This window comes from Ahaetulla prasina, chromosome 3, assembly GCF_028640845.1.
Source record: "Ahaetulla prasina isolate Xishuangbanna chromosome 3, ASM2864084v1, whole genome shotgun sequence".
In the NCBI taxonomy this organism is placed as follows: Eukaryota; Metazoa; Chordata; class Lepidosauria; order Squamata; family Colubridae; genus Ahaetulla; species Ahaetulla prasina.
The window spans coordinates 118503355-118522943 of NC_080541.1; the positions used below are offsets into that span (position 1 = coordinate 118503355).

Consider the following 19589-nt stretch of genomic DNA (forward strand, 5'->3'; position numbering starts at 1 on the left):
GAACTTTTAATATGTCCATTTAACCACAGAAGCAAGAATAATATAATAATTATTATTATTATTTACTTTATTCATTAAACATGAAACTCAGTCAACTGAACATTCAAAAATGCATCACAAATACCATTGACTGGTGCTGATGGTTGATACGAGTTGCTGCCAGCGTCCTAGGTATCAACCAAGTACCTTCTTAAAATATATGATGTTCCAAGTAGTGCAGTTTTTTTGAAGTTCTGCTGGTGTTATTGCAGGAAGCTGCAATTTGTTGATGTATCTTATAAAATTCTTGGACATGGTAACAAGTGCCCTGATGACAATGGGTATCACTGTTAAATGTTTCATCCATAGCCATGTAGTTTCCATGGCCAGGTTGCGATATTTCGTGGTTTTTTCCAGTTCTTTTTCTTCAACTCTGGCATCTCCTGGTACCGTGATGTCAATAAATTGTACATTTCGGTTTTCCACAACTGTGATATCTGGTGTGTTGTGTTCCAAGTGACGATCCGTCTGTATTCGAAAGTCCCACAAGATCTTCACCTTCTCATTTTCTATAACTTTTTCCACTTTATGTTCCCATGACTTTTTGGATACAGGTAAGTCATATTTTTTACATAACAACCAGTGGATTAATTTAGCAACTCGGTCGTGTCTAGCTTTGTAATCAGTTTGTGCGATTTTGCTGCATTCACATATTAAATGTGAAACAATTTCGACTTTGTTGTTGCAAAGTTGGCAGTTTGGATTGTCAGTGGGTTTTTGTATCTTCGCTTTCATGGCATTAGTTTGTAGTGCTTGTTCTTGAGCAGCGAGTATTAAACCTTCTGTTTCTTTGTTGATGGTTCCCATCTTAAGCCATGCCCATATAAAGTTGTTATCACATTTTCCTTCAATAGTTTTCAAGTGCTGTCCATGCAAAGCTTTGGTTTTCCATCTATTTAATCTGTCATCCAGATTTTTTTCCTTATATTCTGCCTTTGTTTCTGTTGTTTTTATAATGTTCTCTGTTTTTACAGCCTGCAGCAATTTTTCTGTACTTTGGTTCACACTTCATTTTTCTTCTTCCACAGTTTGATGGATTTGCAATAGTCCTCTGCCCCCTATTTTTTTTGGCAGGTACAACCTGTTGATGTCACTTTGTGGATGTAAAGCGTGGTACATATTTAAAAGTTTGCGCATTTTCCGGTCCAGGTTTTCTAGTTCGGCCAGAGCCCAGTTGATGATTCCAGCTGATTAGCGTATCACTGGAACTGCCCATGTATTAATGCCTTTAATTATGTTCCCAGCATTCAGTTTTGATTTTAATATTTTGCGGACCCTCCTGTATTCCTTTTGCGTTGACTCTTTGACTTTTCCATTCAAGATGTTATCTGCTTCCCATATGCCTAGGTATTTGTAGCCATCATCCTTTGCTAATGCTTTTGCTATGTTTCCATTTCCCAGTTCTGTTCTTTCTATTTTTTCCATTTTTCCTTGCTGCATGGATAATATAGCACATTTTTCAAGTCCAAAGTTCATTTTGGATTGTGCTGAACTGTGTTGAGTATTGGTTTAAATTCAGTGGGGCATTTCGCATACATTTTTTGTTGTTGTTTACATTTATACCCCGCCCTTCTCCGAAGACTCAGGGCGGCTTACAATGTAATAGGCAATAGTCTCATTCTATTTGTATATTTTTTACAAAGTCAACTTATTGCCCCCCCAACAATCTGGGTCCTCATTTTACCTACCCTATAAAGGGTGGAAGGCTGAGTCAACCTTGGGCCGGGCTCGAACCTGCAGTAATTGCAGGCTCTGTGTTCTAATAACAGGCTTCTCTACTGCCTGAGCTATCCCGGCCCAAGTCATCCATGTATAGTAGATTTTTAAGTCATCCATGTATAGTAGATGGTTAATCTTGCCATGTTGGCTTGAGTTTTGGTATCTCAGTTTTGTGTTTCGTAGAATTATTGTCAATGGAATTAATACGATGTTGAACAGTAGTGGTGAAAGTGAGTCCCCCTGGAAGATTCCTCATTTGATGTTGACTTCACCAATGTTCTCCCCATTTGCTTTTAGAACTATTTTCCATTTTTGCATATTTGCTTTCAAAAATGTACAAATATTTTTGCTGATTTCAAAGTTTTCCAGACAGGTGTTAATCCAGCTGTGGGGTAATGAGTCAAACGCCTTCTTGTAATCAATCCATGCCATATTTAAATTTGCTTTTCTTCGTTTTGCATTTTTTAGTACCATTTTGTCAATGAGCAGCTGATTTTTTGTTCCCCTTAATTTTTTATAATTTTCTTTTTTTTCTCCATCTGATGATTGAATACTGAATTTGCCAGTATTCTTGTAAAAAGTTTGTAAAAATAAAAAGTTTTTTTTATTATTTTTATTTTTATTTTTATTTTTATTATTATTATTATTATTATTATTATTATTATTATTATTATTATTATTATTATTATTATTATTATTATATACATATAAGAAGTCTACAGGTGGTCTATTTGCAGGTGGTCTATTATGGTTGCATGTACTGAAAAATCTAAACCAGATTAATAAAATTATTATTGTGGCATCTTTTTAGGGACAATGTGAATTGATCCAGTCTTGATTGATATGTTTAAGGATCACTAAAAATTTTATTTTTCTCTCCAGACAATTTCAATGATTATTAAATTGAATTTAAATATATAAATTTAAACAAGCAATTGATTTGTATAGATGAGCTTCTCTTAAACTGTATTTTTCACCTGAAAATTTTCACATATGGTATAGTCCTATACAGTCTATATAATTCCTAAAGCATATTTATAATTCCTATATTCCTAAAGCATAGGAATATCTATAGTCTATATAATTCCTAATTCCTAAAGCATATTTTCAGTCATTTCATGCACTGCTTTGAAAATTAATCTTGGAAAATTCTCCCCCTTGTTCATTACTCTGGAAGTTTCACTTTTCAATTAAAACAAGATATTTTTATTTTCCAGACTTCAGTTTATACTCAAAGGTATATCCTTTTTCTTGGGTTAATAGATAACACCTTTTGTGGAATTTTTCCTTCACAGAATTTGTATATTTAATACCATATAAATTAAAGAATGTCAGTCTGTAATTACCATGGAAAGTATGAAAATCTCTCTCTCTTATTATATTCAGATGAAGAATTTTTTATACTTAACAGAATTCACAACATAAGTATTTCATTTACAACATATTTTTGATGCTTAGATGTACCTTAGATACTTCAGATCTATTCTAATATCAGATGACTTAACATGCTTTTCATGTACAAAATAACAAGTTTATAATTAGCTTTTTATATTTGTTAGAATATGCAAATTAAATGCTCAAGAACACAGTCACTGGATAAATGCCAATTAATTAACTTTTGGACACCTATACATTACATAGTTATAGATTTAAAATGATAATTGACTGAACAAAAGTTATTATTTCATCATTTCATGTCTGTTGGGCATTACAAATCTTTTCAGAAAGAAACTAATGTTTCAACTAATTGTGGAAGATGTGATGTTAAAAATGCAACATGAATTAATATTGTATGGTTTTGCATTATACTGATTTCTTTTGTATATTTCTTTTTATTTTTATTTATTATTCAAATTTCTATACCGCCCTATCTCCCAAAGGACTCAGGGCGGTTTACAGCCTTATAAAACATAAAGTATAAAATAAATACATGTTAAAACAACATTTAAAAAACTTATTCCATTAGGCCAAATTTAAAACTATAGTTAAAAAATACAAAACCCCATTTAAAATTAATTTTAAAATTAAACTCTAGGCCAGCCCAGGGGTTGTTATTTCACTTATATTTCTTTGGAAGACTTGTTGGATTTGTAGTTTATTTGGAGATATAAAACAAAAATCTGAAGATTTATTGAAGGATAATCAGAATGGATATTTCGTGCTTTTGTGATTAAAAAAATTAATGCAGCAAATGGGAAGAAAACACACTCTCCATCAAGTTATAAAGCGGTTTGATCCTATAAAAACAGGATTTTATTGTCAGGTTTTCTGACTGTAGAATTAGTTAGAAATATGGATTTTTTGTATTATATGTTTCCATTTTCCATTTTCTTTTTTCATATGTAGTTTTAAAAATATTCCCCAGAGATAGTAAGAAAGAAATGCAAGAGAAAGGTTTATAAGAAATTGTTCTAAGAGATTTCCATTCTGTCTGTTGTGATAAAATTCCTTTTTGTACAGTGATTTTCAATTACCTTATATACAGATGATTTTTTTTTTCTTGTCCTTCTTTTAAATCTGTCTGGGGAATGGATAAAATCTCCCAAGAGAAACGTCTGTAGTATTACCTGTTGATAGCAAGAAACCAATGATCAGATTAATTGGATGGTGAAAAGTCATAATATGAAAAATCAAAGTTTTTCTTCTTCGAGTATTTAACTACTTACATAGATGTAAATCAAACAACTTAGAAACTTGTCAGATGTTTGTCAGAAAAAACCACTTTATTGCAATTTATAGGGCTTTCCATAACCATGTGTTTTATCTCTCTCTTTAAACAATTTATTTATTTATTTATTTTTTTACAATAAGGGGACTAAGATGACTACTGATCAATGCTGATCTTATTCCTGGCCGACACATTAATTTTAATGCAGATTCTATTTCAAGCATTCCAGACCCTCCTGAAGTTAGTGTCCCCTTTAAACTGACTGGGTCAAATTATTACTAAGGTTTTACCCATAGAAAACTGAGGCAAATGGAATAATTTGCTTAAAGCCATCTTCCAACTTGGGTTATTAAGAAGTGGTAATCATTTTGTTTGGCTTAGTGGATGCGGCAGTTGAGAGTCAGTTCCATACCACGGTTAAGGTGCTGGACTAGAAACCAAGAGCCCAAGGGGAAGGGCCTTCTCTGTGGGGGCTCCCACCCTCTGGAACGAACTCCCTCCAGGACTTCGTCAACTTCCGGACCTCCGAACCTTTCGTCGCGAGCTCAAAACACACCTATTTATTTGCGCGGGGCTGGGTTAGTTTTTAAATTTATTGGTTTTAATGGGGTTCTTAGTATTTATATTGTTTTTTATCAATCTGGCTATTGAATAAGTTTTTTATGTCTGATTTTAAATTGTATTTATATGTTTGTTTTTAATTGCCTGTGAACCGCCCTGAGTCCCTAGGGAGATAGGGTGGTATATAAATCTGAAAAATAAAATAAATAATAAAATAAAATAAATAAGTTTCTAGTCGTTCTGTAGGATGAAATCTAACTGGGTGATTTTGGACCAATCAGTCTCTCATAGCACAACCGGGAAAATTGCTGGTTTCAGTTGTATAAGATAAAGACAGTGTAAAAGTAGGAGGTGAAGAAAATTGGGAAAAATTATGTGATTTTTATCTAGACAGGTTGAATTTTTATTTTCTTTTAACTGGCTTATGTAGATATTTGATTTTGAGGGGTTAGCTGGGTTAAGTCCACGTTAAACTTAGGTAGGCATTTTCCAGTGTTTTTTAAGTGTGGTAGTGTGGTAGTCTCAAACGGTGAGAAAGAATGTTTCTGTGGGATTTTAGACTGTTGAAGTAGCTCAGGACTTCATGGAATCTAACAATCATGTTTTCCCCCCTAAATTGTTAACAGCTCAACATATGTGGCAGGACATAATTTGGATCTGTAGCCTTTTTTACCCCAGGAAGGAGGATTGTACTGTAGTCAAGTTAGGGGGGATTTTGTATCTGTTCCCTTATCATGATCAGACTAATTTATCTTGAGATTTTGATTTATGGCAATTATTCATTAGGATGATATATCTGCAGAAGCTAGACATCCCAAGAGATCCTAAGTAGCTCTGGGGATTTTCTGGCTAGTATGGTAGAAACCTCTCTCAAATCCTTGATAATTTGATCTCTTACAGGGAGATAGGCGGTCCAGAAATGCAATATATAAATAAATATAAAAATAATCATCCTGTAGAACAGGAAGATGACCCAAAAGTTAACACAATACTACTGGGAACCCTCTTCCACTATACATACTTTTGGTTGTTTTTTGAACCCAGTTAAGAAAATGAAGCAAGTTGGGAGATTGTTAAAAAACAACTGAATGAAAACCTATAGACAATAGGCAATAATATAGGCAATCTTGTCTCCTCTCAGGGTCTCAGAGTTTTTTCAAGTGGCCAGGGACTTTTGGAGATCTAGCTTATTATGAAATCACACTCTGCTTTTGATAACTTGCTGTGATATGTTAGCTAGACAATTAAAGAATAGATAATTATATTTGTCAACACATTGTCCCTCTAGTTTTGACATTCAGTCAAAGGTCGTTGTTTGAGTTCAACTAACTACCTGTTCACTTGACCCTTGCTCTTCATGGCTTATTATGTCGAGGAAGACAGGGATCTCCAATAGGGTCAGGTTATATATTCCTGCATCATTAAACAAGGCAATAGTGAAATCAGTTCAAGGGGGAAAATGATCTGTGGCCAGTATTCCATTCCTGGGCAGCTGATCAAATAAAATGGATTTTCTAGTTCTTTTTCAAATAAGCCTTAGGCCTGTTTTTTGTTTTTGATACTGAAACTGTCAATACCTAAATAGTACATGAAATGGCATCAGTTCAACTATACATTGTTTACATTATAGGGTTCTTTAAGATTCCATTTTATTCTTTATATATTTAAAATCTTCATGAAGCTGCTGAATCCAGTGATTTAGAGTAATACAGTATACATCAGTGTCTTCTAACAACATATGACTTAATCTCTTTACATCAAATCCAATGAGGCAGTCAAAATTCTGAATCTGTACTGTTTGGCCATTATAATTCCCTGGATAAGGGCTAAAAATTAAATTTAATCTGAGAAAGTCTCTTTTTGGATAGTTAATCTCTTCAGATGAGGAGGAGAAGGAGCGGTATGACTGTTCTGAATGGTATTCCAATCTTCCAAAGAATCAAATTTGCAGTATTTTGTTGTTCTAGATTTATCTTAATCATTAAAAGCACATATGTCCTCTGTGACATAAATACCTTTCATTGGTTTGGCATATGCTAAATCCTAACATTTGGGACATGATGTGGTGGAATGTAGTCTGAAGTCCCAGGAGGGAGGGGCTACTTCCCAGAAGGCAAAGAGGCAGCAGAACTTGGAATGTATGGTTGACAGGAAGAGGGCTGAGCTGATCCCTCCCTAGCAGTTCACAGAATATATCTATATATTATATATTATATATACTATATATATATTATATATATATATTATATATTAATATTATATATATTAATATTAATATATATATTATATATACTATATACTATTTACTGAATCTGCACTACTATTAATCGTTTCATAGTTCCCATCACCAATCTCTTTCCACTTATGACTGTATGACTATAACTTGTTGCTGGCAATCCTTATGATTTATATTGATATATTGATCATCAATTGTGTTGTAAATGTTGTACCTTGATGAACGTATCTTTTCTTTTATGTACACTGAGAGCATATGCACCAAGACAAATTCCTTGTGTGTCCAATCACACTTGGCCAATAAAAATTCTATTCTATTCTATTCTATTCTATATAGTCATGCAGTTGATAGTTGATTTAGTCTGGCAAGATTCCATCTTTAAGTGAACAACAATAAAGAAACTACTCAAAAATAATGCCATTTGTCATTCTTGGTTCTTGGATCCTGACACATAATACATACAACCAGGATCAGGGTCATAAAGATGTTAGCTAGCAAAGATCCTTATTGTATAGAGATGGTCTGTCTATGGCAACAAATGTCCAAGGTGGGAGTGACCTTGAAAACAGTTCTGAAATTTCAGCTATTATAAAATGCTTAAGCAAGAGAAGTGACTAGAATTGACCAGATTAACTGGACTAGGCCAGCCTTAACTGGTTTTCACTGATTCCCAGATCATTTCCAGTCCACATTTAAAGTACTATGCTAACCCCTAAAGCCTATCATGGGCCCAGTCTTCACAATCGTTGAAGGAATGCTCCTTTGTGTTTCTTCCTATGCCCTGAGATAATCTTTGAAGGCCTTGCACTGGGTGTCCTGAGAGATACCATGAGTAGGAGTAGCACTTTTCACTGATAGTACTCATACATTGAATGCCTTTAAAATTGGGGCATTTGCTTTTTTGTTTTCATATTTAATTTCCTAGACTTTTTTATTTATTATTTTATTATTTATTATTATTTATTAAATTTTTATACCGCCCTTCTCCCGAAGGACTCAGGGCGGTGTACAGCCAGAAATAAAATACAAGATATGTACAATTAAAACAAATTAAAACATAGCAAAATTACAAAAACGGCTAATAATTAAAATTTAAATTTAAAATATTTAAGAATATTAATAAAACCCCAATGTAAAATCAAACTATTATGCCAGTCCCGCTTGAGTAAATAAATATGTTTTTAGCTCACGACGGAAGGTCCGAAGATCAGGCACTTGACGTAGGCCAGGGGGGAGTTCATTCCAGAGCGTCGATGCTCCCACAGAGAAAGCCCTACCCCTGGGGGCCGCCAACCGACACTGTTTGGCGGACGGCACCCTGAGGAGACCCTCTCTATGAGAGTGTACGGGTCGGTGGGAGGCAGGCAGCCTCGTAAGTACCCGGGTCCTAAGCCATGGAGCGCTTTAAAGGTGGTAACCAAAATCTTGAAGCGCACCCGAAAGACCACAGGAAGCCAGTGCAGACTACGGAGCAGTGGTGTTACATGGGAGCTACAAGCGGCTCCCATTACTACTCACGCAGCCGCATTCTGGACTAACTGCAGCCTCTGGGTGCACCTCAAGGGCAGCCCCATGTAGAGAGCATTGCAGTAATCCAACCGAGACGTAACCAGAGCGTGAGTGACTGTGCATAAAGCATCCCGGTCAAGGAAGGGATGCAACTGGCGGACCAAGCGGACTTGATAAAAGGCCCTCCTGGAGACGGCCGCCAGATGTTCATCAAAGGACAGCCGTCCATCCAGGAGGACGCCCAAGTTGCGAACCACCTCCTTTGGGGCCACTAACTCGCCCCCAACAGTCAGCTGCGGATGCAGCTGACTGTACTGGGGTGCCGGCATCCACAGCCACTCCGTCTTAGAGGGATTGAGCTTGAGTCTGTTTCTCCCCATCCAGACCCGTACAGCTTCCAGGCACCGGGACAGCACTTCGACCGCTTTGTTGGGGAGGTCCGGGGTGGAAAAGTACAGCTGAGTATCATCAGTGTACAGATGATAACTCACCCCGAAACCACTGATGACCTCACCCAGCGGCTTCATATAGATGTTGAACAGGGTAGGCGAGAGAATCGACCCCTGAGGTACCCCACAAGTGAGGTGCCTCGCGGACGACCTCTGCCTCCCTGTCAACACCGTCTGCGACCGGTCAGAGAGATAGGAGGAGAACCACCGATAAACGGTGCCTCCCACTCCCAATCCCTCCAACCGGCGCAGCAGGATACCATGGTCGATGGTATCAAAAGCCGCTGAGAGATCTAATAGGACCAAGGCAGAGGAACAACCCCTGTCCCTGGCCCTCCAGAGGTCATCCACCAACGCGACCAAAGCCGTCTCCGTGCTGTAACCGGGTCGGAAGCCGGACTGGAACGGGTCTAGATAGACAGCTTCCTCCAGGTGCCGGGGGAGCTGCCACGCAACCACACTCTCTACAACCTTCGCCACAAAGCGAAGGTTGGAGACTGGACGGTAGTTTCCCAAAATAGCTGGGTCCAGGGAAGGCTTCTTCAGGAGAGGTCTCACTACCGCCTCTTTCAAGGCGGCGGGGAAAACCCCTTCAACCAAAGAAGCATTTATAATCCCCTGGAGCCAGCCTCGTGTCACTTCCTGAGCAGCCAGCACTAGCCAGGAAGGACACGGGTCCAGTAAACATGTAGTTGCATGTAACCTCCCCAGCAACCTGTCCACGTCCTGGATTAGCATCTTAATTGATTAGCATCTTAATTTTTAAATATATGGGAAATTTTGTTTGGAGTGCTGCTTTTACAGTTTCAATTTTGTGAATTTCAGTTTCAGCAAACCCTCAATTTAAGGGAGAAAAAGATATCTGTTAAACTGGGGTATACATTAAATCTAAATGGAATTTTATGCATGTGCAAAATGGGATTTGAGGAGCAGAATAAGTGGTTCCATTAATTAAACAAGCTTGAGATAAGCATAATCCAAAAAACTGCTAGTCAACACAATTCTTTTTCAATTATTGGATCACATTTCATGATTGGCAATGTCCTATCATCATTAGTCTGGGATAAGAAAATGTGGGCTTCATGGGAATCCACCACTGATAATCCCCAAATGGAAGAACACACACACACACACTGATTTATTCACATAATACAAATCTGATGAAAAGTCATATTCCATCTTGGGGTAAAAAAAATTCATTTAGGATATTTCAGAAATAGCAATAACACTTAGATTTATATACTGCTTCACAGAGCTTCACAGCTCTCTCTAAGCCATTTACAGAGTCAGCATATGGCCCCCAACAATCTGGGTCCTCATTTTACAGACCTCGGAAGGATGGAAGGCTGAGTCAATCTTCAGCCGGTGAGGATCGAACCTCTGGCAGTCAGCAGAATTGGTCTGCAGTACTGCATTCTAACCACTGCACCACCACGGTTCCTGGAACTCGTTAAGTTCTTGTTAAGTTAAGGCCCAATACTCTTCAAAATCTTCATAAACAACTTAGATAAGGGAATAGAAGGGGAATTTATCAAATTTGTGGATGATACTAAGCTGGCAGGAGTAGCCAACACCCTAGATCAGGGGTATCAAACTCAAGACCAGTGGGCCAGATGCAGCCCATGGGCTGCTTAAATCTGGCCTATGGGGCTGGCCTGGAAATATCAAAGGACCAGCCCATGGTGCTTCTGCCAGCCAAAATGGGCCTCTATGGCCTTTTGTAGTACTCTGCTGGGCAAAAACAGCCCCAGTGGAGGCCTTGTGCGGCCCATTTTTGGCCTCCCCAGCCTCCAGCAGCACTCTGCTGGCTGAAAACAGGCCATGTGGGGCATCCACGTGGACTCTGCGCAGCTTATTTTCAGCCAGCAGAGTGTTGCAGGAGGATTGGATTTGGAATGGAATTATGAAATAATAAGTGATGGGAGACCTTTTTGAAATTAAGGTGAGATTTGTAGGAGAGAATTTTATAGTGATTACCTTGTTTTTATCTTTTTTGTTACTGGTCTGTCTTTGATAACATTAGGGATAATTATGGCTGTATTTTGTTTAATGAAGAAGGGAGGGGCAAGAAAGGGGGCAAAAATGTGGGAACTAGATTTGATTCAATACCATTCAGGATAAAGGGGTGGAACAGATGTTTTGATAGAAATGTGCAAATAATAAAATTTTAAGTGGGAAAGGGAAAATATTGGATAAACAATACAATGAGGGGGTGAAATTTGAAAAGTGTTTAATTATGTACCTGACTGATATCTTGTTCAAAAGATTTGTATGTTTTTTTTTTAGTTAAAAAAAACTTTTTTCAAAAAACCCCAAAACAATAGCCTCCCAGACCAGTAGTGAAATGTAAAATTTGTTGCTACCAGTTCTGTGGGCGTGGCTTGGTGGAGGGGTCATGTGACTGAGTGGGTATGGCCAACTTAAAAAAAAAACAACGTAAAAAAAGGGTTCCGATGATCGCAGCTGTGCCGTGCGATCATCAGAACCTTTCCCCCCCCCTTTTTAAAGCACTTTTTTACTACCTATTCGCTGGAACCGTTAGTAAAAATGCTTTAAAAAAGTAAAAAAAAAAGGTTCCAACGATCGCATGGCACAGCTGTGCCGTGTGATTATCGGAACCTTTTTTTAACCTTTTAAAAGCATTTTTTTACTACTGGTTCCACCTTGCTGGTGTCTGAGCCGAATTGGAGCGTCTGTGCCCATTACTGACCCAGCAATGGGTCCATCCATCTGGTCTGTTGAGTTACTCTCATCAGTCTACAAAACCTTTGAAAAATCTGTCTTTATATATTTGTTGGCTTAGTCTTGCGGTTTCAACATATGTGTCTTGTTCAGTAATGGTCGGGTTTCAGCCATCCTTACCTTGGCCATGTTTCTGAGCACTGAACACCTTGTACTTCTGGCCACTCCAGGTAAGTTGCAGTTCTGGAATATGACAGCACTGGAGGATAATGGGTTCCTGGTAGCTTCATGTTTGAGTCTTCTCAAATCTGTGCATCTTTTTTTCTCAACACGTTTCTTGTGACCTTGTTACTGATAATTGCAACAAAACATTTGATGGGTCTGTGATCACTCCCCAATATCCTAGCAATTTCACAGGCACTGTTGTATTAAGAACCAAAACTTCCATGGAAACTATGTTCCCTTTGGAAAACTGCCCAACATGTTTCTGATTTTTACAGAAGTTACAAGTAGTAGAACCATTAGAAATTACAAGTAGCAGTGATCATTCAAAATTACTACAGGACTGAAAAAAACCCGACATGATCATTTTTCACGCTTATGATCACTGCAGCATCCCCATGGTCATGTGATCAAAATTTGAATGCTTGGTAACTAGCATGTATTTATGATGCTTGCAGTGTTCCAGGGTCATGTGATCACCATTTGCAACCTTCTGACAAAGATTGCAAACGGTGGGGAATCAATGGGGAAGCTAGATTCAGTTAACAACTGTGTTACTAACTTAAAAACTGCAGTGATTCATTTAATATCTGTGGCTAGAAATGAAGAACACAATAAAAAGTAAAGAAAAATAAATTTTATGTATTTCACTGTGGCAAGATCTGAAATTGGATTTAAGGGACATTATTGACATGTATTAAACATTTAAAATGATTATTAAATATCCTAGCTTTTTAAAAACTATGCCCTAGAAATTTAAATCAATGTAACCAAGAAGATGCACCTAAGCATATAATATTTTAACCAATTTTGAGAATGACTACTACGGCTTGAATGCAACCAGAAATTTAACACTGGGGAATCTGACCAGGTTTGAGATCAGGTTCCTGAAGCTGTACTTCTGTGAATTCGTCTGGGTCTTTAAATTCCTTTCATAATTTATTGACCAATTTATCGAGATCTGAGAATAGAGAGATTGTAAGCCAGGTTCTTTCTCTTTGTTTCTTCTCCAGGGGAATGTATTTTGCACTTTCTTTGAAATAGCTTTCCTTTAAATTTGGCCCAGAATCCATTTTTGTCTGACCACATTTAGCTTCTGCAGAGTCCGGTTATACTATTTCAATTGTATGTTTATATTTTTTTTCAACTGCTTTGTTTATATGTTTTATTACTAGTTTGGGCTGACATTTCATTTGCTCTTCGGTGCTGCCCTTTTAATTAGATTTTTTAGGAATGTTAAAATGTTTTTTAATGATGTGTTTTGTGACATTACATTGTTTGCTTTTTGTGGTTGTAAACCACATTGAACAAATATTTTAATGCTGAAAATAATGAAGCATGTTAATCAGAAAATTAATATTGACTCCAGACTCCTTCACAGACTCTTAGGAAGTGTCTCGGAGCTTGGGAAGAACCTGGACTAACTACAGCCCTATGGCATTTGCTTGCTAGATTTCTAGCTGGCTGTAGCCATACATTTAATCTCTTTTTAACAACTGACCATGCAGTTGACATATTATTGTCAGGGATAGAAATTGACTTTCATTCTGAATTCTGCCTCCTACCTGCACGTCTAAGGCCTCCCCCCACCCGTGGAAAGTGGCCTAGTGTAATTATGCAGAGAGCTCCACTGGAGCTATATCAATAAGACAGACGTCTGTTGTATCATTCTCTCTCAGTAAGGCATTTCTTCTCCCCAATTGCTCATATAGAATCATAGCCTAATAGCATCCCATTAACATAATTGCCAACACAACTAGTGTTCCGTGTCTCAGAGCCATTTACTTACTTTACGATTTAAAAAAAACCCAGCCCAAATCAGCCCAAAACCACACCAAGGAGGTACACAAAAAGGATGCTTTGGCTGCCTCCCCCCCACCCCCGCTTTGGTGCTGATTTGTTGTTGGAAACCCGGGTGGTGCCATATAAACATGGGAGGGGTAGGCTCAGCTGCAGGATGTGGGATGTTGAACAGTCGGACCAGACTCCTGAGCAGACGTGTGCTCAGATCTAAACGGATTCTGCCAGGCAAAATGAAATTCCCATTATTTTTAATTAATCCTTAATTAAAATATATTACTCCGCAGATTCCGCAAATCTCTCTTAATATGCAAATGCAGCCCATTCAAGGATATTTACATATCATTAATTAAAACGGCACATTCTTTCAGTCTAACAAGCTGAGGGCCTTGGCTGCTGCCATGCTGGCACATGACAACTGGCCTGGCATTACTGAGGCCAAACAGTGCAAAGATGTTCAGTGTCAGCCACTCTGCATGGCATTATGGCTCTTGCCTATTCACCTCCAGAATTTGGGGCACATCTCTGGCTCATTTCAACTGCTCTGCTGACCCCCCATGTGCTGGGTCAACAAACAGCCAAGGAGTAACCATTTGGTATGAGACCAACTGTGTCCTCTGAAACCCACCTCAGCTCCAAGATGCCCAATTCATTATCTCCAGCAGCATTCTTATAACTTTTGCACAAATAGCAGATGCTACAGTTATTTTGAGGTCTTTGGGGGGAGTACCTCTTCACAAGCATTACTGTAGCCTATTTTAAGAGTCATGGTTCTATGAAAGAAAGCATTTGCCCCTTTTGGATTTTCTGAATCTTTGCATATCATTGCACTGATTTCCTTTCAAAGCTTCATGTGCATACTTAAATATAAAGAAAACCTAAGTGAATAAATAAGATTACAGTTTGGTGCTTATTTTATTAATTTCATAAACAAAGTTATCTAACACAAATGGGTCAATGTAAAAATCTAATTGCCTCCTTAGATTCAGAAACTGGTATCGGGTTGTTGTTTTTTTAAAGCTGCAATGAGCCCAACCAAACACTTCATGTGACCTGTAATTTGTCAGCACATTGCTGTGCAGGAATTTTGACCCATTTCGCCATGACAACTTAATTCAACCTAGTAACATCTGAGAATTTTCTGCCATAAACTACTTGTTTCAAGTCTCGCACACCATTTCTTTGAAGGTTGGGTCCAGATTTTGGCATGCCCGTTCCAAAACTTTGGATTTCTTCACCATCCATTCCCTTGGTAGTTTGGGCTCATAAACTTGCTGCATGACCTACTTGTGCTTTGATGGATAAACGGTCCTGCAGAATTTTGTGAAGCAAAGGAAAATTCATGTTGGCCAAGTCCTGAAAAAGCAAAGCAACACAAAACTATGTTATTGCAAACCCCCACTTTGCTTAACAGTTGGTAGCGTCGAATAACGTTTCATTTCCTCCAGAAAAATAGGATCCTCGTAGAACCCCCAAACTTCCATTTTTGACATTTGTTTTCAGACATTTCTTTTTGAGTGAGGCATGGCAGGTTTTTAGGATCTGTGTGGTGGGAATATGACTGTGGTGAGGGGACCAAAGTGTGGGAAATTTATACCAGGCAGAGTTGGCCCAAATCAGTCCTGATCATCTAGTAACGTATTCCCTTTGGCCCTAGTATTCCCTTTCATTTATCTCTTTTCATCAAGCAACTTAATGCAAAAGGCTTTTTAAAAAATTTTGGTTTTTTTTAATCTGTCTGTTTTAGTTTCTGACTTCAGTTCTGGCCTTAAATAAAAATTGGGAACCCTATAGATAGCAGGATGCATATGGCCCAGGAAATAGTTTTAGGGTCTCAGATAAATCTAAGATGCATATAGATAGTCCTCAACTTACGATCACAATTGAGTCTAAAATTTCTGTTGCTAAGTGGAAGAACATTTGTTAAGTGAGTTTTGCCCCATTTTACAACCCTTCTTGTCACAGTTGTTAAGTGAATCACTGCAATTGTTAAGTTAGTAAAGTGGTTATTAAGTGAATCTGGTTTTCCTATATACTTTATTTGTAAAAAGGTTGCAGAAGCTGATCACATGGCCCCAAGGCATTGAAACTGTCATAAATATGAGTCAGTTCCCAAGCATATGAATTTTGATCATGTGACCATGGGGATACTGCAATGGTCATAAGTGTGAAAAATAGTTGTCACTTTTTTCAGTGCTGTTGTAACTTTGAACGGTCACTAAATGAGCTGTTGTAAATCGAGAACTACTTTTAAGAGCCATGGTGGCACAGTGGTTAGAATGCAGTACTGCTGGTTACTTCTGCTGACTGCCGGTTCCCTGCAATTTGGCAGTTCGGGTCTCACCAGGCTCAAGGTTGACTCAGCCTTCCATCCTTCCGGGGTCAATAAAATGAGGACCCAGATTGTTGGATGCAATATGATGACTCTGTAAACCACTTAGAGAGGGCTGTAAAAAGCACTGTTAACCGGTATACAAGTCTAAGTGCTATTGCTAATGCTATTTATTTTAAAAATTCTCTCAATTCACCTCAAACCCTTGTATGATTGAATTATAGTCATGTCCCTGGGCTAATTGGGCTCTTTCTGCTCCATTTTTTTAAGCAGAGACCCCAGGAAATGGAAAACTGTCCTTCTTTAAGTTGTATGAATCAGTGTGAAGTTATGATACACAAGATACGTTCTTTAAAAATAAACCAAGTTACCCCAGGGCAACTAATCACACATGTAATATTCACAATTTCTTAGATTTAAGTCATCAGGTGTTCATTATAGTACAATGAGAATTTAAGCTTAGAGTATATTATGTTAAATCACTCCAGGAAAGGTAGTGTTTTAGTGACCAGATTTGTAATGTGTTTACTCAGTAGTAAATTCCATTGATCTCAATAGAAGTTATTGAAAACCCAAATCTTTAGGCTTTCATCCAAAAATAGTATGATTTAGAAATTTGTTTTGGTTGTAATGTAGAAGCGCTACATTGAACGCTAAAAGGTGGTTATACTAATAACCCATTAATATTCTCATACTTTTTATAACAGAATAACAGAGTTGGAAGGGACCCTGGAGGTCTTCTAGTCCAACCCCTGCTCAGGCAGGAAACCCTATACCATTTCAGACAAATGGTTGCCCAATAAACTCTTCTTAAAAATTTCCAGTGTTGAGCATTCACAACTTCTGGAGGCATGTTGTTCCACTGATTAATTGTTCTATGTAATGCATTTTGTGGTTACACAAATGGGTCTGCCACAACTCAGTTTTAACATAATAACTAGATATGACATGCACTGTCACCATGTTGAGGGCAATATGCTGAATCTGTAAACCGCTTAGAGAGGGCTGTAAAGCACCATGAAGCGGTATATGAGTCTAAGTGCTATTGCTGTCTAATGGGGAGAGGGAGGTAGAAATACATATCATTCAAAAATACAAACGTAGCATAATGTCAGACTACTGGAGGTCCCGAAAAATGAACCCTTTGTGACAATCGGTCAGGAACTGTGCCTGGAACAATGCAAATTCATTGAGGTAATTAAAAATTGTACCCAATTAACAACAACATCCCCATTATTGTGCATCCAGTGTGCCAAATAACAAAAAAGTGCCTCCATACCTATCAGCTTCACCATGTAGCCAGCAATGATACTATTACCCTCTTGCAAATTTCTCAGAACCCTTGTTTTGGATCATGTACAAGTATGCGAATTCTGGGGAGGACTCCCATATACCTCTTGGGGCACCCCTGTGTATGGAAAAGGATGGCCCTACCCCACCCTCACTTTTCACCTGCCTGGTTGGAACTCCTAAGAGTTGTATCTGCAGGGAAAGCACCACAAAGAAATTGCTTGATTGTTCTCCCAAGTGGCATCTCAGACTCAGAGACATCGGAGAATATTTGCATATTGGGCTTTTGGCTTGCTTGATAAATAACAGGATTTTTAAACCATACAAGTCACATGGTTTTTGGCTGTGTTTTTCCCTTTGACCCCAAGAACGCTCAGGCATGGAAACCAGGAACAGAGCAATGGCCAAGGGAAATGGGATAGCCAAAAGGCTCATCTGCTTTCCACTGGTAATACTAGTAACTAGGATCTTGAAATAGCCCCCGAACTAGCATATGATTGCACTCTGAATGAATGAACAAGCAAACAAATGGGTTTGTGTTAATATAGTCTCAAACCATTCTGATTAGATATATGAGGTAGAATTTGTTTTAAATTCTAATTGGTTGGGTTTCATATTAAATGCACTTTTTGCTCCTTTTCCTTTACCATTTTCTTGCAGTTTTCCTGCCCTTCTTCTCCCTTTCCCTCCTTTCCAGTGGTGTGTGTATGCAGAGCACTGTTTTCTTAACATCCTCTCAGATACCAGGCATGTTTCCCAGTGAGGAACAATTTTATGAATTCTTCCTGTATCAGTTAAAAGAGACTGGCCCTATCAGTTGGCAAATAATACTTTATATGTAGATTTTCATATATTCCTGATGTTTTGTGTTACACTATGGTTTGTGAGGTCTGAATTCCCAAGTGCTTTTAGATTTAAGACCATATGTTTTATGTTTTCTTCCTCTCTTTCCCCAGATCCTTCATAGTTCTACAGGATGAATAAATTAGACTCAAAGGAGTACATGATGGATTTTCCATTATTAATTTTCTCCTTAGTTATTTGTATTCATTTTTCTCTCTCCTCCCTACCCCTCCTCCCTTTTCTCTATTACTCTGTGTGACTATATTTAGGTCTGAAATCAGCAATAGCTTTTTGTTTGTCTAGCTGTGTGTGTGCATGTGTATGTGCACACGTATCCACACAGGCACACACTGGAGGGAAGAATGCTGTTTATACTTTCTGTTTTGATAAACTGACATCCGCCCCCACTCCAGAGCTCTGTACAGGGATTTGATCAGAGCCATTCCTCTACTCTGTTAGAACACATTAAACACCCACCCAGACCCCTGATTCTGCTTCCATCGCCAAACCTTTCACTCTCCTTTAATGAGAATTTCTCCTAATTATTTCAGTGGCTGCAGCACAGGGGCCGCAGTGTACTTAGATCTTGATTCCTGGGACGTGACTGTTATGCTGATCAAGGAAAGGGATCAATAATTTAGGCTCCAACTTTAATGGCAGAGCTGAGAGCTAAGAGTCTGCAGGCAAGCTCTCTTCTTGAGGAGATTCCTGGAGCATTAACGCCTTCCACTACATTTTGTCTGCTGCTAGTACCAGTTCTTGAAGAAACCTTATGTTGCTGTTATCTATATTGTATGTTCTTAATTTCCTTCTCTTTTCTTTGCTGTGACACAAGGAAAGAGTTTCCAGGTTTTCCCAGTTTAATTTTAAATTACATTGAGTCACGCTGTATCCTCTTTATACTTTAAATGACCTAGTTTTATTGGTTAATAAGTAAAGTATAAACATAAACATCTGTGCTTTGCATTTATTCTTCAGGTGGAATGTGAAATACCACCTATATATGCATACCACATTAATGAATAAAATAAAATATTATTTACTTTTTCTGTCCAGGAATATGAATATGGAGACAATGCAATGGAATTGTCATTTCTGTTTGTAAATGAAGTTGTCTCTTTTGTTGTCTTTTTTGTGTTGTTTTAAATCTCAGACATAGCTTTGTTCATTGGCTGAATATTTTCAGAAATTTTGTAAAGTTCCAAGATTTTCATAATATATCTGGGACAGTTTAATATA

The 19589-nt window shown here is 37.9% G+C and overlaps 1 protein-coding gene and 1 long non-coding RNA gene across 6 annotated transcripts in view; one reads left to right on the top strand and one right to left on the bottom strand.

Moving 5' to 3' along the window:
* The window catches only part of PBX1 (PBX homeobox 1), a 313418-nt gene that overhangs the window by 98325 nt on the left and 195504 nt on the right, over positions 1–19589 (top strand). The gene's annotated exons all lie outside the window — the stretch shown is intronic.
* The window catches only part of LOC131196337 (uncharacterized), a 62953-nt gene continuing 56862 nt past the window's right edge, over positions 13499–19589 (bottom strand). For both annotated transcript variants that reach the window (XR_009154700.1, XR_009154699.1), the window contains exon 4: positions 13499–15241. This is a non-coding gene — a long non-coding RNA (uncharacterized LOC131196337). The remainder of the gene's footprint in view (positions 15242–19589) is intronic.